We start from the raw sequence: 19,598 nt of genomic DNA on the forward strand, positions 1-19,598 counted from the left end.
AATGACTGTATCCCTGCTATCAAGGATAGTGTTTGGCGCATAGTAGGCACTCAGTAAATATTTGGGGGAAGGAAGGAATGAAGGAGTTTTAGTGTGAGATGAGCCTCTTTAGGTGGAGAGAGGCAGGTGACCAAGCAGCCCTGCTCCCTTCCCTGGATTCTTCCTAGGACTGTGGGCATTATCAGTGGCATCAGCTTGCTGGCCACGGGGCACTCCATTTCCCCTTCAGCATTCTGTCCCAAGCAGAGTCCCCTCTCCAGATCCACCGCCTCCTTCCTCTCTCTCCCAGATTGTCTCAATAGCTACCTAAAAGTTCTCCCTGCTCACAGTTTTGTTTCTCTCCAGTTCATCATCTGTATTGGATCGATAGTGATCTTCCTAAATCATGGACGTATAATCATGTCACTCCCTGTTTAAAATACTTCGGTTTTTCTCATTGCTCTTAAAATCAAGTTCATGCTCTCCTCCTCCCCTTCTCCCTCCTTCCCTCCCTCCTCCTTCTCCCCACCTTCTTCCCTTCATGGCTCACAAGGCCTTACATTATTTATAATCTCATTTTTGCAGCTCTCCTCACACCTTCTCCTCCTTACACTTTATGATCCAGATGAATTTTGTCTTTGGACTTGACTCTGAAGTACCTAAAACACCTCTGAGCGGAGAGGCTACAAGCCACAGGTGAGAAATCTGGACTGGTGATGGAGATTCGGGTGTCACTAGCTTATAGAGATAGTGAAACATAGGAAAGAGCGGATGTGTGGAGTTCAAGGAGGACTTGCGGCAGAACACTGAGGAGGACCGGCATTCCAGCATTCCCCAACCAGGAATGCCCTCTTAAATATCTTGACTCCTACATGATCCAGATCAAAAGAACTAGCTTTCCTATTCACAGTTCATCCTTCCCTTTTCTGGCTTTTAGTGAGGAGACAAAATTCTAAGGCCTATCTTCTTTAATTCAACATTGGCTACAAATTATTATTGAAGCAACCCCCAGCAGTTCAACAACGAACACGAGTATTGACAAGACAAATACTCAACAAGGCAGTGCATCTTAGCTAGATATAACAAAAAAGATTACACACACCCTAGTCCCTCTGACCAGGCAGCAGCACAGATCCCCAAGTGATCCCGATCTGGGTCCCCAGCTGAAGCCTCGCAAACAGCCTGACATGATCACAGCCCACCGGCTTGGCCCTGATTTGTTGCAGTCACTGCCTGGGGTGCTCTCATGTTGCAGCTAAGGTGGGAAGGACCAGAAAGGCAGGGAGGGGTTGGGACAGGGGGAGAGCCATTAAAGTCATCTTCACTTTTACTTGCAGTGCTCTCCTATCAATCAGAAGCCTGGAAGACATTATTTGGAACACAAGGCCAGTGAAATGTTAAGAGTTATATCAAAAAAGGGTTCTGCAGCTAAATGATAGGGAATTTGAACAAAATTAATTTAAACAAAATTAAACAGATCTCTTTTTAAAAATGTTTTTAACTTTTTAATTTATATTGGAGTATAGCCAATTAATAATGTTGTGATAGTTTCAGGTGCACAGCAAAGTGACTCAGCCATACATATACATGTATCCATTCTCCCCCAGGCTCCCCTTAAACAGATCTCTTTAAAGAAAAAAAAAAAAAAAAGACAGATAGGAAAAAGACTATGAATTTTACCCATAAGTACCATAAAGTTTATACTTATTCAGTGGCTTGTCATTATGAAGTTGAGTTTCTCAAGCTGTTTGCTACGAAGGGCAAAGAGCTTTCTGGTGATATATAAAGATGCGTTGTGATGGTTACAAGGACTGTTGGCTTGCATCCTTGAGATCATAAATATTTGTAATCGGAAACTGCATTTGTTAAAATTATGTTTATTTACTTAAAGCTATAAGCTATATTTGTATAAGAGATTGATTTTTACCCACCAAACTTGAGATAATTAGCTTTACCAACTTTATTCTGTAGCTTCTCTAGACTCTAATTGGTGCCTAAATAATAAAACAATAACAACAACAACAACTCAGAAAGCATTTAGACTGTTTATCCGGACTTCTTTCTACAGACTTGTATTTTAATAAGCCTGGCAACTCTAACATTCATTTCTGAAATGCATAGCAAATGCCAATTTTTCTCTATCACTTACTGAGGGGATGTGTCTTTTCCAGAAACGTTTGACCATCAGGTGGGACCCCAATAGAAATCCTGATATGGCTTTGTCCTCATGCATTTTTCTGATGACTGTTGGAAGGATGGCAAGAGATCATCTAATCCAGGCCCCCTTGATTTACAGATAAAGAAATTGAGGACTAAAATGTTATCTGTGGTCACCCAACCAGTTAGAGGCAGACCCAGGGCTAGAATCAAGGTTTACTGCTTTTCCTATACTCACCCCCCAACCCCGACTTATTGGTTATTGTAGTAGAATTTACATAACAAAATTTACCACTCTAGCCATCTTTAAGGATACAATTCAGTGGCATTAAGCACATTCACATCGTTATGCAACCATCACCAATATCCATCTCTAGAATTTTTTCATCATCCTAAACTGAAACTCTGTACCCTTGAAACAAGAACTTTGCACCCTCCCCTCAGCCTAGGCCCTGGTAACCACTGTTCTGTTTTCTGACTCTATGCATTTGACTGTTCTAGGTACCTCACATAAGTGGAATCATACAGTATTTGTCCTTTTCTGTCTCACTTATTTCACCTAGCATAACATCTTCAAGGTTCATCCATGTTACAGCATGTATCAGAATTCCATTCCTTTTTAAGGCTGAGTAATATTTCATTGTAGATACATACCACATTTTGTTTATCCCTTCATCTCTTGATGGACATTTGTGTTGTTTCCACCTTTTTGCTTTTGTGAATAATGCTGTTATGAAGCAAATAGCTGTTCAAGTCCCTGCTTTCAATTCTTTTGGATATATGCCCAGAAGTGGAGTTGCTGGATCATATGAAAACTCTATGCTGAATTTTTTGAGAAACCACCATACTGTTTTCCACAATGACTGCATCACTTTACATTCCCTCTCCTTATTTTTTTACATGCAGTAGAAAGAGTATTGAATTGGAAGTTGCCAATCCAATCCCAGGATTGATTAGCTGGAGTAATCAAGTGGGTAAGCCACTTCACTCAAACTCAGCTTCCCCAGTCAGGAAAAGACAAACCACATTTGGCTTGCCAACCCCACAGAACTGTTATAAGAATTCAACAAAATGAGCTACACAGACTGCTTTATAAACTAAAATGTTATTTAATTCAAGTTATTATTAGTCATTTGTACTAAATTTGAGTCAAATCCAGTGTCAAAGGAGAAAACCATGAGGTATTAGGAAGAAAAGGGCTCACTAAAGAAGTTTGATATCCAACAAAGACTTTGATCTAACGGTCTTTTTTTCTAAAACCTAGGCAGTTTGACCCTAAACAAAGAACACTGTTTCTCAATGCAAGTGCAAAGTTACACCCAGCTTGGGAGGAGCTGAGAAAAGGGCAAATCAGCACTTTAGAAACCAGCAGTGGGTCAGTCATCTATTTGATTCTGAAGCTCTGCAAGTCGGTGTTTTATCAGAAGCATTCAGACTTGTGTTTATAATTCTCTGTAAACACATCATTCTGAGGACAATGTGGCTTACTCCCTTTGATTGATGATAAGGGTTGCTGAGGTATGTCCCAAAGATTTCTTTGTCTGAACTTAAATTGCAGGCTTAGTTTAACTTATATCGATTAAACAGCCGTCTCTAAATAGGAAATGTTAGAGGTGGACAAGATAGCAGGATAGGAAAACTCTAAATAGGAAATGAAAGCTATGTACTAGCTTTTGGAAAAGTTTAGGTATGCCCTTTTGATTTTGGATCCTAAATACTAAATTTACTCTTTCACCACAAATCACCTGTACATATACTGATTTGTAGCTACTGTAAAGGATGCAACAGAAATAAGAAGAGCAGAGTCCCCGCCCTAAAGTGATTAAGGTCAGAATTGAGGATCTCAAGAGGGTAATACAGTGTTGATAAACTTTGTAACTAATGACAGAACAGAATTATTTTCACTCTTATTTACACATACTAATATTATTGTATGGGCCCGAGGAGCTGGTACGAGAAGAAAGAGCATCCCCCTTAAAGATTTTTTTCTTGTTTTAAACATATTTAAACTTCTTCTACCAACTCTTTCATATGCCCACCCTGAATAGTATTCCATTTTTAAGAAGGCCTAGGATATTTTTATGATGTGATGCCAAGCTACTCAACTATTAAACAGAAAAGGTTGGGAATTCCCTGGCGGTCCAGCGGTTAGGACTCGGGGCTTTCACTGCCGAGTTTGATCCCTGGTCAGTGAGCTAAGATCCCGCAAGCCACGCAGCATGGCCAAAAAAACCCAAAAAAAAAGTTATTGGGCCTAGAGAGCATCTGGTCAGATTGGCCAGGAAAGAGAGAAGCCTTATGATAGTGGGGATATGGAACATTGGTAGAGCATTTGACTGCAAAGCCCTATGGTAGAGACAGGGATGCAAAAGCAGTGCTTTCTGAATCTTGCACTAAGGAGGGAGAAGGAGACGACCAGGATGATAAAGCTGAGGTGAGACTGAAGCACAGGGAAAGAGGACAGATACTAGGAAGAAAAATAATTGCCAAGAGAAATGGGGCCAGAGAATAGAAAGAAGGTACCCTCTTAGGGTAGGAGTTCCTTCTGAGATATCCCCTAAAAATTATATTCTAGCCTCTTCAAAAGGAGAGCTCACTGCTTTGCAAGGCTATGAATTCCAACATTATTAGACAGCTCTAATTTTTTCTTATGTTATTCTTTAAAATAATTTAATATCCCAGTAAAAGATATATTAAGTAATAAGTCATGGTACAGCCATATATTGGAATATGATCAGCCAACATAAATGGTGTTGCTGTAAAAGAATGTAGAAACAATACTTAGTGATATAGGGAAATGCTTATATTATTATATGTACCTTAAGACCCTAATTCAGGGTGTTTGTGTGTGTGTGTGTGTGTGTGTGTGTGTGTGTGTAAACATTGCAAGGGAGTACACTGAACCATTAGCAGTGTTTATTTCTGGGTAGTAAGAGTATGGATGATTTTTATTTCCTTCTTTATGCTTTTCTACATTTCCAAAAATTGGGTTACATCAGTAGAACCCTCCCCTGCAAATAATCTGTGGTGCTGGCTTCTCACAGAACAGCCCAGATAAGACTCCAAAGACCTTCATGATTGGAAAACTAAGAAGGTAGAAGAAATAGGAAGATAAAAGGATCTTTTGCGCATCTCTACAGAGAGACCCTGTGGGTGCACACATCTTTACCCCATTCTCTTATGAGTTTTACTTTCATTGTGACATTGGTGAAGAAAGCAGACACACCAGAAGCATCCAGGTTGGGGGCTTCCCCAGTGGTGCAGTGGTTGAGAATCCTCCTGCCAATGCAGGGGACACGGGTTCGATCCCTGGCCCGGGAAGATCCCACATGCCGCGGAGCAACTAAGCTCGTGTGCCACAATTACTAAGCCTGTGCTCTAGAGCCTGTGAGCCACAACTACTGAGCCCACGTGCCGCAGCTACTGAAGCCCGCGTGCCTAGAGCCCATGCTCCACAATGAGAGAAGCCACTGCAATGAGAAGCCCGCGCACCGCAACGAAGAGTCGCCCCCTCTCGCCGCAAGTAGAGAAAGCCTGCGTGCAGCAACGAAGACCCAACACAGCCAAAAATAAATAAATAAATAAATAAATAAAATTTAAAAAATAAAAAGAAGCATCCAGGTTGGGTTTGTTTCCCAGGAGAATCCTCTCTGCTCTGGTGGGTCCCAGAAAGTTCTCAACTTCCCCTACCCAGGGCCTCCTCTCATAAATCCTTTTACCCTTTCTGCTGATAAAATGGTTGAGAACACGAGCTGAGTAAAGAATACCAAAACTTTGATAAAATGTCCTTGATATACACTGAAGAGAATATCAAAGTGTTTGTGATTACAGTGTGTCCTAGGTAAAGTGTCTGGGTGTGGTAGGTCAGTCCGGGATAGGCCTTGAAGTGGGCAAAGAGCAGAGACAAGGAAGTCACTTATGGCTCAAGAGCCTCACATTCTGCTTCTATGGCCCTTTGTTCTGTGTTGCTCAATGTCTGTGCAAGTCCCAGGGAGTGAAAGCCCAATCTGCACACAGCCGGACAAACTGTATTTCTAACCCTCACTTGAGGTTCTCAGGAGACAAATAGAACTCCCTAAGAAAATACTACTGCAGTTTAAATGTATTTTTAAATATAAACCCCCCAAACCTTTGTTATGTTAAGTGTGTTAAAACATAAACATGTTGAATTAGTACAAATAGACAGGACCAAATAATATCAAATAAAGCAAAGGGGGAAAATACTTCTAAAAAAACCAAAAAAGTTTTGTGGTGTAATTTCTTTCTTGGGGGGGCGGGGGGGATCTTAGTTCCCCTACCAGGGGTTGAACCCACACCCCCTGCATTGGGAGCATGGAGTCTTAACCACTGGACCACCAGGGATGTCCCAATTTCTTAAAATGATAATTCTATTTTAGTCTTTCAAACTGACAGAAAAGAATTTGGAACAGAGTCCCACATTAACATGACTTTATTGTTTACTATATAATGAAGGGTCTCAATATTTCTGAATCATGATCCTCCCCATTTTGGGGGGTGAGAGTGGAGCACAAACAATTACTCAGACCAACCCTCTTAAGCGAGCACTCTGAAGCAAGCACTCAGTTCACTTCCTGTCTTGTCCTTTTAACATGGGGATATGACTGGTTCCATCATTCCCTCTCCTCTACTGCATTATCATCACACACTTCCATCATTTCTGCTGATTATACGGAATCTTACTACAGTGTTTATCTCCTATCTATTTCTCATTTTGAAGATAGGGCTTATGTCCAAAATACAATAATGAAAAACCATGACATGGCAATTTGGAAATAACATTCCACGAAGACAATTTTGTCCCTCTTCAGAGCCCTGGGTAATGCACATCCCACACCCTAGCATGTTTGTATTAGAATAAACACCTTGGGTAAAGAATTGTTCCATCTTAATGCATTTAAGCAAAATGCTAAAATGAATTTTCAGCTGAGCTTTCACAATGCTCTTTGCAAGCTTTCTGCCTTCATTAAATTGTCAGGAAAATGCAGGTTAATTTATTATGGACAATCACATCCATTCTCTGTACGGCTTTGCCCAAAGAAACCCAGGCCCAACATGGTAACATCAGAACTATTCACCTCACATTTTCTCTTGAAAGATAAAGAAAACAGAACCATTCTGCCTTGCTCTTGAAGAAAGACAGAGCCTCCCCAAGACCCTCAGAACTCCATCTGGCTCCAGTCTTTCCCAGAGTTTGCTGGCCCAGAGACAAAGCACATTTATTTCAGATGGATCAACACTGTCACCCAGTGGACAGTCAACTAGGCAGGCTGAGGCCTTAGCCTTGCTCTTGGCTTGAAAGGCAGATACTGAGAGCCAGTGTTTGAATAGGAACCTGTTTGTTTTAGGTGATCATGAGTAATTGTTGATATTCTCTTACAGGGAACTGGGAGGACCTCAGCCGACAAGTCTTTGATTTGGATGTCACAGATGAGTGCAACTTAAGGCGGACATACATTTTCATTGTGCTACTGCTTTTTTTTTTTTTTCTAAGCTACCAGTAAATTTATAGGAAGCACAGACTATAAACCAAGCTTGCACAGTCTACCAAGACTCACAGGATCAAACAGGCTTGCAGGAGCAGGGTAATATTTGATCACCCGCCAGGTCTGTGGGAAGACTTCCCGATCACAGAGTAACATTCATTGTTCATTGTTCATAGTGACAGGGATGTGTATTTTGAAAACTGAAAACAGATTTTTTTTGTGTGCATATGTGTGTTGAAATCTGAGGAAGTTATTCACTTTACCGTAGTGAAGTCAGTGGATGAGCTACCTTTGCTTTCTCTATTTGGTATATATCTCAAAAGACATGTACAGATGCAGCCTCTGTTCCATCTCATTTGTCTTAAGTCTCTTTCTCTTGTCTAAACTGTCATTTGAACACTTGCAACAAACTGGCTTACCTTCATATTAAGGTAAGAGGCTCTTTGCCTATAAATATTAGTGTTAGCAACATCATAATTATTACAACAGCAGTCATGTTTGTTACTCCTAAAATTCAACTTTTATAAAGTACCTGTAGACTAGCAGATGAAATCATGGTATTTTTTTTAGCTGGAAGGGTCCTGTGAGATCATCCAGTTCATTGCTTCTCATTAAAATCATATAAGGAAGCTTTTAAAAAGCACCGATATCCCAAATAGCCAGACAAAAGAATGCTTATTGTATGAATCCTTTAAGATGAAATTCTAGAAAAGGAAAACCTAATCTATAGTGACAGCAGATCAGTGATTGCCTGGAGATGAAGTTGGAAGGACTTACAGCTAAAGAGTCAAAAGAAAATTTGGGGGGTGATGGTAATATTTTCTATCTCTATTATACAGGTGGTTACATGAGTCTATACATTTGTCAAAAGTTGTTGGAACTGTACACTTAAAGTGAGTGCATTTATATTGTATGTAAAATATATCATAATAAAGTTGATGTAAAGAGAATACTGATGCTGGGTCTTACCCACAGAAATACTGATTTAATTGTTCTAGGGCAAGGTCCAGAAATCATTATTTTTTCATGCACCTAAGGCATCAGCCAGGGTTGAGAGCCACTGATCTAATCCAGTCCTCACCTCTACCAGTTGAGATTAACCCAGGTTGTAATGGGAGATGCAGGACTAAAAATCAGATCTATAGGTACCTTGTGCCCCAAACCTTTACCTTTACTAATAATATTCCTTCTCTCTGGAACTTCTTTCTCCTCCTCCTTCTTCCTACCTCTTTCTATCAAAATCCCTCCCACCTTTAGAGCCTAGCTCACATATCACACTTCGCAGGAAGCCTTAGGCTGCAACTCTTTCCACTGGACTAGAAGATCCATGGCAGGAGGGACTGTGGCTTTTTTATTTTTGTATCCTCGGTTCCCAATACCGTGCTTGGCACAGAGCATTCAATAAACATTTGTTGAACTGAAAAATTCCTGGAAGGGAATTAACATTTATTACACGTCCATGATGTGCCGGGAATTGAAACAAGCACTTTACGTACATTATTTTACTAAATTTTTATAATTTTATGAATTGGTTATCATTTCCCCCTTTGGCCACCTCAGTGTTAACAGGGTATCCAATTTTTAACTTCACTAAGAGTAATTATAAGGATAATCCAACAGTTATAAGAAGACCTGCAGTCACGGGGGTACCACAGAAGGTTGTGATTCAAGCTGATTCATTTCTGCATTCCTACTAGCCTACTGTGCACTCTGTGAATTATTTCTAAGTCTGGCAAGCATCATACACAACAGTCATTTAAAAGAGTTATATATCTCAAATCACATACCAAAAAAATTCCTGGGATGACATTGTGACTTTGAACCAGAAGTGGACTTTTGCTGCCAGTAAATTTAGATGCAGAGATGATGTTGTATTTGATCAATCGAAAGGAATCCAAACAACACTGAAAAAAGAAAAAATTGTAAAGATATTAAATCCCAAGTAACAAATCTTTTGCTCCCTTCATCAGTATTTGTATCTTTGAACCAAAAATTCCAGACTCTATCCCCACCACTTTATTAGATATGCCTTCATAAGCCACCAAAGACCTCTCTCTGTATTGCCAAGCCCAGTGGACAATTCCATGTTTCTTTTATTACTTGACCGCTTTGTGGCATTTAAAATTTTTGAATCGTACCTTTTGCTCTGTCTCCTGGGCTTCTGTGGCCCCATTCTCTTCTGTTTTCTTCCTATTTCTCTGTCTTCCATCCTAGTCTTTGTCATGCACGCCTTTTCTCTACTTGGCCTCTAAATATCTACTGTACTAAAATCTCCAGTTTTGCCTCCCACCATTCACTCTCTTCACACAGTCCTTGGGTAACCCATAAGTTTAACTATTTATGTCTACACCAAGTATCTTCCAAAGCTAGTGCTCTCCTCTGAGAGCCAGACCTGTAGATTGAATTGCTTACTTCCTGATGTCTCCATTTTGATGCCACTCAGGTACCTCAAGTCAGCATTCCCAGTCTAATTTTTTCATCTTTTTCTTCAAATATTGTTATGGCAGATTAAAGATGGCTATAAATCCTTTGCCATGCCACTCGTCGAGTGATGGGGGTCTATTTCCACTCCTCTGGTCTGGCCTTTGGCATGTTTTGACTAATCACATACTGCATAACTGCAGAGATCTCCAACTTCCATTTTCACCTCTTGGAACACTCCTTCTCAAAACACAGACCCCATGGTGTGAGGAAATCTGAGCAGCTTTGTGGAAAGGCCCTCCTGAGGAGGACAGAGACCCCTGGCCAGCAGCCATAACTGAGCTCCCAAATGGCAGAAGCACCACCTGCCAGCCATGTGAATGAGGCTGTTCTTCAATCCTCCAGCTGTACTCAACCTTCCCCAGCCAGTGCTACCTGAAGCAGAGTCAAGCCATCCCTGTTAAGTCCTGAGCAGGGTCATGAGCAAACATATGACCATTGCTTTAAGATTCTAAGTTTCTGGGGGGTTTGTTTTGCAGTGATAGATGACAGACATTTCTTCTTCTCCTCCTGAATTCCTTATCTCAACAAGGGGCACTGCCCATTCTTCTAATTGTCCATATGAGAAGCTGAAAGACATTTTAAACTCTTCCCTCACTCAACATACTAAATTTTATAGAGTCTTGCTTCTAATTCTCTCTCATACTCAGCATCCTTTTCCATCCCACTGTCACAGCCTGATCATTTCTCACCTGGTAAAATGTAGTAACAGGCCTCCCTGTCAGTCTGAAATTTTCTGGATCATTCTGTCAAAATGATCCTTCTAAAATAAAAAATGTCTTCATGTTACTTCTGTGCTTAAAATCCTTTAATGAACGCTCTTACCGTCAAGGAGAGTTCAAATTCCTTATTAGATCTCACAATCAGGCTTTCATGAACCTCTAGCTGCTAGCTCTTTCAACATGCACCCCCCAATACTGATTTATTTCCAGTCTCCCAAATTCATCTTCCAATTTCCTATCCTCTTGCCTTCCGACATGCATTCTTCCAACATGCCTTCCAAAATGCAGTTTGTGGGAAATGTTCTCTACCAAGTTAATTCTTATTGGTCCTATAAGACACTTCGTGCCCGAATGTTCTGTTCACACTTCTGATCCATCACTCAATTCACTGTGCTGTGCTTGTCTGTTCTCTGGATTGTCTTTTCCTCATGGACAAAATCAGAGTCTAATTCATTTTTCTACCTCTAGTTCCTGTCACATGCTCCAGCATTTGTAGGAACTCAGTAAATGTTGGTTATCTGATTTAATGAATATATAGAACTGTGCTGTCAAAAATGCTCCTTGGACTGATTATATCCAAGTAGACAGTGTTTTGGAATTATTTCCTCATTGTTAAAAGCGTTCAGCCAGGAATGGCTTCTTTTATCAGCTGCACTGGCCTCTACAATTCCTGCTGGGCAAACATACGAAGCCCCTTCCACACCTCCTACCCGCACAAGCCCAAGCACATATTCCTGAAATGCTAATATGAACCATTCCTCCCAATCCATTCACCTCATTCAATTCCACTCTTGCTTCCCTTTGCTGCTGATTTTCTTACTCCATACTGCTATATGGCATGCGGTGGTGCTTATGAGCACAGGTCCTAGTGTAAGACTGCCTGGTCTGAACCTCAGCCCACCAACTTCCTAAGCGAGTAACCTTGGACAAGTGACTAACTGTCCTTCATCTCAGTTACTGACCTGTGTTCAACCTCATATGCAGAAAGACAGCTATTTAGAGTTCTTTTGAGAATCAAATGATATCACAGGTAAACAGTCGTTGCAACGCAGTAAGCACTCAATAAATATTTGCTCTCTTGATCTTATTCTGACTTTGCCATTTCTGATCAGTTCAGCAAACATTTACTGTCTATTAGTTGCCAGGCATGAGGGGGTGGTGAGGTGGGCAGGCACTGTCCACACCGAGGATATCAGATCCCTTGGGTTTGATGCACTTTGTTGTCATTCCAGTGAGGAGCTGAATGTTCCGTAAGAATGACAATAGAATGTTAATTGCAGTTTAACAATGTAAGAAGAATGCTGGTCTGTAAGATATTTACTATTTCCTCTTAGAAATGGGGAAACTGAGGCTTGGGAAATTCCATAATTTGACCAAAAACACACAAGTAGTAAATGACAGCTGGACTTTGAACAAGTGTGCATTGTTTTCTATTATTGTACTGCTGCCTCACTGACTTCTGAAGATGAAATACCTATAGCATACTTCTGAGTTGATTTATGTCTATTAATAGAGGGGATAGGACATGTAACCCAATAGCCAGAACAGAAATCAGAATGCTAAATCCAGATCTGTCACTCTCAATGTGACTGTAAATTTTCTGACTCCTTTGTGCCTCAGTATTAACATCTGTAATGTAGGGGTAAGTTCACATTTCCACAAAAGTTCTAGGGAAGTTATGAGGCTTATAAAACCAAGTTTTGTGGGACTTCTCTGGTGGTCCAGTGGTTAAGACCCTGTGTTTCCCCTGCAGGGCACATTGGTTCCATCTCTGGTCAGGGAACTAAGATCCTGCATGCCGTGTGGCTAAAAAAAAACAAGTTTTTGTTTAGGGGAAAAAAAATCAAGTTTTGTGCATTTTAATTATGCTTAAAGAATTATTAAAAGATGCTGAAGTTTGTTTTAAAAATGTTGCTTAAAACTGGCATTCCTGGGTAGCTAGAAGAGTATTTTTTATTATCACTAAATTATTCAATGTTGGCTTCATTATCTTTACCCTGAACCTGAGGAACTTAGTATTAAGAAATGTGAAAAATACCCAATTATGTTTGTTGCAGTCATGCTTTTTGATATGTCTTGATGTCTCCCCTCGATAGAAGCACATTTCTACACAACGATGGTTATATATTTACTTGTCATAAGAAAATCCATGCTTGCAAATATAAGACAGTATATCAGTACTTGCCTTAATGCCCCCCCAGATCTATTTTCAATGTCTTTTTTTCCCCTTTCTCAGCATAATGTTTATTAGTGAATTTAGATACAGGCCAACTTAGAAGTGGATCTTCTTTTATGGAAAGAGAGGCAGATAATTTCAATAGAGTACTTTTGCTCTGATCAATTGTGTACTCATTATAGTAAAAGTTTATATATATGTGTGTATGCTAGTGTGTGCATGTAGTGGAATAGTTCATATATTCAAAAAATATGAAGAATAATAAAACAAACTACTACCCAGCTTTATCAAATCTTAATATTTTACTACATTTGCTATAAATATATATATAGTTTTGGCCACGCCACATGGCTTGTGGGATACTAGTTCCCTGACCAGGGATTGAACCCGGGCCTTCAGCAGTGAAAGGTGGAGTCCTAACCACTGGACCGGCAAGGAATTCCCCATTTTTTTCATTATTATAATTTTAGATATAACCAAAATTTCCAAGGAGTCTTGCCTGATTTTACTCAACTTTGTACCCTGATCTTGGTATATGCCATTCTCATGTATGTTATACAAATATGTCATAATCCATAATCTATCAGGGTTAAGATTTTTAGCTGCCAGCAATAGAAACAAACTGACTAATTTAAGTAAATAAACAAAAATAAAGGAACTTATTCAAGAACTTAGAAAACCTTTGGAAGGGTGGAAGAATCAGGTTTGCAGGCTTCACTGCCGGGGAAAACATCCAGTGGGGACACCACAGTCACAGCTGTGATGGAAGAGACTCTACAGTTTGCACTGCCGGCCCTGACCAGGACACGGCTACGAGAGCTACAGCCACTGCAGCTTCTGGAAGCCACTGGAGCTGCTCCTCCCACCTAAAGGGGGTCTGGGCAGCCTCTGCAGCTGCCTGAAAGTCTGGGGCAGGCTCTTGGGATTGGTGGAGCCTGAATCATGTGCCTGGACCCTAACTTCAGAAGAGACTGAGAAAGCAAGAATCTGGCGTTTTTGGCATCTAGAGTGGAAATGCGCTCTGCTTCAGCAGGTAGGGGAATCCCCTCATGTGGAAAGTAGGTTCAGAGGCTGGATGCTCAAAACAAATTAGCAGTTGTCCACAATTTATACATTCTCTTGTTAACGGACATTTAGGTAGTTTCCAATTTTCCACTATCACAAATTGCTGCAATGAAATTTCTGTACCTTTTTTTTGTACATAAGACTTTAATTATAATGTAGTTAAACTTATCTACCCTTTCCCTTATATTTGTGGGGGGTTTTCTTGTGTTTAAGAATTTATTTTCTACCTCAAGGTGATAATGATATTCTCCTTATGCTTCTTCCACATGTTTTATTATTTTGGCTTTTTATATGTAGCTCTTTAGTCTACCCGGGGTTTATGATGGGAATTGGGAATCTAATATAGATAGTTAGATAGATAGATAAGCAGCTGTAGCACAACATTTGGAATAGGCCATTATTTCCTCTCTGGTTTGTAATGTTATCTCTGTTGTATATCAAGTTTCCATATGTGTATGGGGCTGTTTGGGGCTATCTATTCTGCTCCATTGGTCTAACTAGGCTGGTGCCAATACCACGATATCTTAGTAACTAACACTTCAAAAATGGTCAGCAAAACCTCCCTTTGTTTTTCTTCAAGTGTATTAATGTTACTTCTAGAATTAGCTATCTTACACCCCAAAGAGCAAAATGATAAAAAAAAAAAAGAGAACATTTTCATGTATGGTTTGTATGCAACATGAGCCACAAAGAGCAACAATACCACCTTTGCCAGTGGCTGGACAGTAGCAGAGAGCTCAGAGAAGGAGGCAGGGAGTTATCATCAAAGACATCAGGTGTGTTTGGAGTTAAGGCTTTGATCTCCCACCCTGTAAAGAACAGGCTGCTAGGAACTCCAGTCTCAGTGATACTCTCTTGTTTTCCCATGACCACTTACTCCTCTATCCCCATGTTTGCCTTCACAGGGGAACACAGAGTGTATCAACATCAGGGCCCCTGGAGACGCCTTCTGAGCATCCCTGAGTAATTTCCAATGTGCCAGCTAGTGTGCTAAGAGAGGTACATGATTGCTGAAGATCTCATAGCTAGTATGCTCTGCTAGTGTGTTATCAGGATCGTATACTGTTGTCCCTCTACCAGGTGTCCTCTGTGCACAGGATTGGGCTGGAAATTGAACTAGAGCATGCAAACCATATGAAACAACGATTGCACATCAGATGGGCTTTCTTGTGCATGGAGCTTATTTTTAATTCATAGGCTAGGTGAATACTGGATTAGGTGAATGCTGGGTTAGGTGAAGACTTTATGGTTTTTTAATTCAAGATTCAGAGTCCAACTGTAGATTTAAAAGTTTCAGTTAGGGTTTGCAGAAATAGGCCATTATTGAATTGATAATTCATCTCTTCAAATGTCACTGCAACTTGTATAGCCAAGCCATAAAAATAATTCTACATTTAAATATGAGATGATTGGGCTTTGATTTCTTACAACAAACTTGAAAGCCATTTTAGAGCTGCCTCACACAGTGCCTGCTTGCTTTATCATTGTAGATTTTAAAGGATTTGGACTTCATTATTTGCTCCCAATTCTAGCCTAGGGTCAAGGCCCTCCATGATCTGGTCCCAACCCTGCCTATTCTATCTTCCACATTCTAAGCATCAGTGAAACCAAACTGCTTAGCATTCTTCTGATTTGTCCGCACCATCCCTCCTTCATGCCCCTGTTCTGCTGCTTACTCGCTGGGTCTTTAGGGGTGAGAAGGGCTCGGTGGGATTAAATATTGTTACCCCTTAGGTGTGTCCTGGATATTAAATGAAATCTTGCAAGAACACTGTTTAGCATGGTACCTAGTGTATAGTAAGTGTTCAGTAAATATTTACGGTCCCTGACCCAGTATCCAAATTCTCCTCATCACTCGAGACCCTACTCAAAGGCTTCCTAAAAAATCCTTTAAAAAAATTTCTCCCTCCTCAAAACTTCCTCAGTGTTCCATCTATCTATACTGCTCCGACAGCACTTTATTCCTTATTTTCCACTGATTAATGGCATACATTCTTAATCTCTCTGTACAGACTTGAAGCCTTGGAGGGCAGGGACCAAGTCTGTACTGCTGGCTGTGACTGTACACCTGTGGGTGGAAGATGACAATTATTGGTTGAATGAAGTCATTCCATGGTCAGGGGTCTGGTAGCACTGCTTGTTTAGCGGCATTAGCAAAGTCTGCTGACAGTGCTTCAGGCACCGGAAACATTTCCCTCGTGGCATTGACCACTTTTCTTAAAATTCATTGTCTTCACCAAATGTGAAGCAATATTAGGATTGAGAGCTCTAGGGATTCTCTGCTCCTGGGAGTCCTGGCAGGTGTCTGCCCAAAATCAACCAAACCTCAGTGACTGGGAGACAATGTCAAGTTGATTCAATGTCTGCTGAGGTCCAGTTCCCTGGTTCGTAGACGGCTGTCTTCTCACTGTGTCCTCCCATGGTAGAAACGGGTGAGGGAGCTCTCTGGGATCTCTCATAAGAGTACTAATCCCATTCATGCGGGCACAGCACTCATGATCTAATCAACTCCCAGAAGTCCCACCTCCAAACACCATCACATGGGTTTCAACATATGAATTTGGAAAACAAATGTTCGGTCTATGGTATAATATAAACAAAAAATCTGTGGGGTCCTCTGTAATTTTTCAAGTATAAAAAGGGTCCTGTGTCCAAAAGTTTGAGAACCTCTGTCTAACCCTTTTCCATATTACAACCTCAGTCATAGTATATTCCTAGTTCAACTCTAATTACCTCTGCCTTCAACACTAAAATAACCCTCATTCTTTAATAAGTAGTGGGAATCATTAACTGGAGTGATGGATAGAGAGAGCCTGTGAATGGTACTGTCATTTGTCCTCCAGTATTTCATGTGGCTCTTATCTTCTTTTGTAAACCCTGGACACTGATTCCCATGTAGCCCTGGTCAATGAAAACTTGTAAGTTCCATGTGTGCAATAGTACTCCTGATATCTTGGCTATAGGAATATTGTTTGGAGCCATATATGTGTTTCCCAAAGTCCAGCCTAAATATTTGGATACTATGGGGAAGATAAAGAAGTTCTATCATTAAGGATCTAACTATTCTCCAGTTACAAAAGGAGATAATATATTGTAAGATAAAAAGTTATAGGATGTTTCTGGACAGAACTAAAATAGGTAAAGAATTACAGAAGAGAATGTGGCAAGGGAGTCACATTTAATTTCAAGAAAGGCACTCTCCAGGAGAACAAAAGAGGAGAGCATTGCAAGAGTCATTGATGAAGTAGTTTTGAGATAAAAGGATCCTTTGCTCTATGAGCTAGTGTCTAGGATAGTGCATCCCAATCTCTTGTGAGAATCCTTTTTTTGTGCCCTTTCATGATATTGACCTCTCTAAAGTCACCAGGGCCTTCTTTTTTTAAAAAAAATTATTTATTTATTTATTTTTGGCTGCATCAGGTCTTAGTAGCAGCGCATGGGCTTCTCTCTAGTTGTGGCGTGTGGGCTCCAGAGAGCGCGGGCTCAGTAGTTGCAGTGCGTGGGCTCTGTAGTTGCAGTATGTGGGCTCTCTAGTTGTGGTGTGCATGCTTAGTTGCCCCGCAGCATGTGGGATCTTAGTTCCCCGACTAGGGATCAAAGCCGTGTCCCCTGCTTTGGAAGGCGGATTCTTAACCACTGGACCCCCAGGGAAGTCCCACCAGTGGCCTTATAATATCTAAAATCAATGGTCTAGTTTAAGACTTTGTACTACTTGATCTTTATTCAGCAGTTCATATAGCTGACCAAACTTTTTGTTTTGTAAAACTTTTTTCTCTCCTTACTTCCACGTGATTATTCTCTAAAGTATTTTCTCCTTCTTGTCCTACCATTCTTTCGTGGTTTCCTTTACAGAATTTCCCACCATTGTTTCTTATAAACAAACAAAACCCCCAAACATTAGTGTCCCTCTGGGTTGTGTTCGTTTTTTTTATCCTTTTCCCTGAAGTACTTCATTCTTAAGCCTTCTACCACACCCAAGCCCTAATGACTCTCATGTCTATATCTCCACAGCCATATTTCTAACTTACTACCAGATATCTCTGCCTGGATGCCATGCAGGCATTTCAAACTTAAAATGCCCAAAGCTTATCTTCCCTTCCGTCTCCTCCAAGACCTCCTCCTCCTCCTTTATTCCCTATCTCAGGGAGTGGTACCGCTATCCATCCGGGAACCCAAGCCAGAAACCTGGCTTGGCGTGTCATCTTCAACTCCTCCCTCTCCATATTCAGTGGACCATTAAGTTCTCTTAATTCTAAATTAGACATGTTTCTGCAACCCAATCTCTCCTCTCTAGCCCCCAACAGCCTTCACATAAGTTCTCATCAATATTGTTATCAACAATAACATATTAGCAAGTTTCCCCTACTAGCAGGCTCTGCCATTTCCAATTTTTCTTTCTTTAGAGTGCAAGCCATCAGACTTAGGGATATCACTGCTGATAAAAGTTTAAAAAATGGTTTTGAGAACAGACATGGTGTGGGCCCCCCTTTTTCAAAAGATTTTCAGGGCACAAGAAACCATCCTCTACTCTGTTATTTCATACTAATAATTTTAGACTTATTAAAAGACTGTTCAACTTCAAAAACTAGCAAGTACCATACTCTCAGAATAGAATACAGTTCTTTAAATATATTTGGCTTTTAAAATAAAACACATGGATTTACTGGATGGAAACCACTGCTCTAGAATCTAGACTGCCATCAGAGTGATCTTTCACAAAGCAAAAATGACCACGTTTCCCTAGCTTGCAGACATCTGTATGTATTATATAACCATATACATTTATCCACAGAATCTACATCAATATCATTTTACTGGCTTTTAATGGCTACACAGTACTATTCATTGTATTGTCATGCTGGTGACATGTCTGTCATGGTATATTTTAAGGATTTTTTAAAATATTAAATTTTAAATATTCCTTGTCACGTATCACCTTGAGACCTTACGATAAAAGCCACTCTTCAGGATAGCATAGAAGTCTAGTTACAATCTGGTCTCACTTCACCTACTCCTCAGCAAGAACTTCCCCTAAACATGCCACTGTCAAATGAAAAATAATGCACAACCTAAAAGTTGAGAGTTATGTTTTATTCGGCAGACATTCTTAGGACTTCAAGCCCAGGAGACAGCCTTTCAGATAAACGCTGAGAAAACTGTTCCAAAGATCAAAAGCGGGCAGCCAGGATATATGGGAGTTTTTGCACCACCACCACTAGTCGGAACAAGGGGCTACTGTTAATAAAAGAAAACTAGATATCCCAAGTTAAGGAATTTAGTGTTTTTCTACGTATGGGAAGATGCAAGAGTCTGGGCTCACTGAAATCATTCCTTTGATATGCACCTCAGCTATCCGGGTCTCTCAGTCAGAAGCAATTCCCTGCCCCTTCTCCAAGGGGACATTCGTCAAGGTCTGTGTTGGTCTGAATTGTGTTCCCTCCCTCCAATGCATATGTTGAAGCCCTAACCCCCAGTGTGACTGTATTTATATATCTGTATCTATGCCATATCATC

At 40.5% G+C, this 19,598-nt stretch overlaps 1 long non-coding RNA gene across 1 annotated transcript in view; it reads right to left on the reverse strand.

Annotated features, from left to right (window-relative positions):
* LOC149748058 (uncharacterized) overlaps window positions 1-19,598 on the reverse strand; it is a 43,982-nt gene that overhangs the window by 20,821 nt on the left and 3,563 nt on the right. The window contains exon 2 of the long non-coding RNA XR_016395028.1: window positions 9,428-9,544. This is a non-coding gene — a long non-coding RNA (uncharacterized LOC149748058). The remainder of the gene's footprint in view (window positions 1-9,427; window positions 9,545-19,598) is intronic.

Source organism: Delphinapterus leucas, chromosome 11 (assembly GCF_059928025.1).
Source record: "Delphinapterus leucas isolate spDelLeu-1000000601 "Yukka" chromosome 11, BTC_Dleu_Yukka2, whole genome shotgun sequence".
NCBI classification, from domain to species: Eukaryota; Metazoa; Chordata; class Mammalia; order Artiodactyla; family Monodontidae; genus Delphinapterus; species Delphinapterus leucas.